This window comes from Cupressus sempervirens, chromosome 6 (assembly GCF_028749045.1).
Source record: "Cupressus sempervirens isolate cs-2001-9-10 chromosome 6, ASM2874904v1, whole genome shotgun sequence".
Classification (NCBI taxonomy): domain Eukaryota; kingdom Viridiplantae; phylum Streptophyta; class Pinopsida; order Cupressales; family Cupressaceae; genus Cupressus; species Cupressus sempervirens.
The window spans coordinates 526,194,598-526,196,617 of NC_143123.1; positions in this window are offsets into that span (position 1 = coordinate 526,194,598).

The following is a 2,020-nucleotide window of genomic DNA, read 5'->3' on the forward strand; positions in this document are numbered from 1 at the left end:
CTATTCTTTATGGTGAATTTGTACCTTTCTTGATTAATTTGCAACTGTCTTAGATGATAATATCTTCTTTTAGATTTTAGAATCACTCATTTCGTTGAAGCTCTTGACAAGCACCTTAGGTACCAAAAAAAGGGAAAATAAAGTCTTACCTGGAACCCTTAATAAAAAATATGAAAAAGGAAAACAAACCTTTAATGTTGCATTCTACGGCAGGTTGAGGAATGTGATTTAGCTCTATGTCAGTGTGACTGCAGTTTTGCTGGGTAAATCTGCCTTTTGTTTGCATGAAAACATTATTTTCCTTTCAAAACAATTGACACAATTTAAATTTGGAAGAAGGAAATTTGGTATCAGACTTGCATTTAGTCCTTTAAATATATGTAACCTGCCACACCAATTTTAGTGCTGTGGAGTAGTATTTTTTCCGTAAGAGGTAATTCATCACATCTTTCAAGGGGCGTACTTCATATACTCTGAACATGTGTCTTTTTCAGGAGGGTCAGAGTATGACCAATTCATTTTTTTGGGAGCAATGCCAAATGACTTCCAAGCCGACGTCAAGGTCTTTGGGAAGCTAATGTGAACCATCAGTCAAAACACTTATATTTAACAGTACCTATAGTGCTAATAGAATTTGCCTATATTTTTGAAGGCGACATCTGGATGTAGTTGATAGGTATGTTGGAAATGAGAATATTAAAGCAGCTTTTTAAATGCAAGTTTGGGTGATAGATTCGTTTATCTAAAAACAACAATGTAAACATACAATAATTTCAACTTTTCCTGCTTCTGCTATCCCAATTTAAGGATTAGAGGGTATACTCCACATATTATGTTGGCTGTGTGATACAACATGATGAAGTCATGGGTGGATAATTACGTTCAATTAAACCAGATAATTTGCATCTAAAAAAGTCATGTGCTCTGTTTAAAACATCATCCGCCCTTTGTCCCTTAAGACATTCCCTTTTGATCAATTTTGAAACTTGGGCTAGGCATTCAATTTACAATAATTCTTTATTGGATAAAATTTGAAAGGTGTATAATATATTAAAATATTAAAATATTACAAAGATATATTATAGTATGTATATACTACTAATATCATGGAAAACAGGGAGCCACTATTTTGCAGTCATCGTTGGGGCCATTTGATGAAGTCAGCAACATGATCTAGTTGGAAAACTTAGATTTTTCAGCCTTTTAACATCTATTCAATAGGAAACATTTTCTTTGGGAAGTTTCAAAGATGTGTAGTCTAAGATAAGAAACATCCAAAAATTTGTTTTTTAAGTGCGCTGGTCTTCAGCCATAGAGAGTTGGATTGCAGATTTACCTGGAAATTATGTTTTCTTTATTCTCTTGAAGTCTCATCACCATCTCCAAGGACTCAAACTCTGAGGAGAGAACTTCTAGGCGACACCCCGGAAAGATACTTGATTTTATTTCAGAAATCGCAGGTCTGGATTAACTTTTAGCGCAACTCGTGGAGTTCAAACCACTCGCAGGCTGAGCCCATATTCCAGCTCAATATGGTAGAGAAGAATATCAGATTTTGCTAGGCGCCTAACTCAGGAGCTGCTGAAATAAGTGATAACACTCCATCGCCAAACATTGTATATGCACACGTTCTGGTTTCCATGGTTGTCATTCAGGCGTTGAGTTGGTTGAATTTATTTTTGTTATTAATACCCTAAAGCAGCATCAATGGAATCTTGTTTTATGCTTGTTTTCAGTGGAAATCATTTCATTCTAAATTGTTAATGTGTGTTCTATCTGTTTGAAGATAAAATGTCTTGAAATCTTTGTAACCAGTAGCTAGGATATTTTAGTCGTATAAGAGCTGAAGACCCTGCCAGCCTATGGGGTTTATTCTTCTTATTTGTGCATTTTGGTCGTATGTACTTGTGACATGTTTCTATGCACTCCATAAGGACTGAATCACACATGCAATACAAGGAGTAGGTGTGGCCTACAAAAAGAAGAGTAAATAAACCCATTTCCAAAACATGTGATGCAA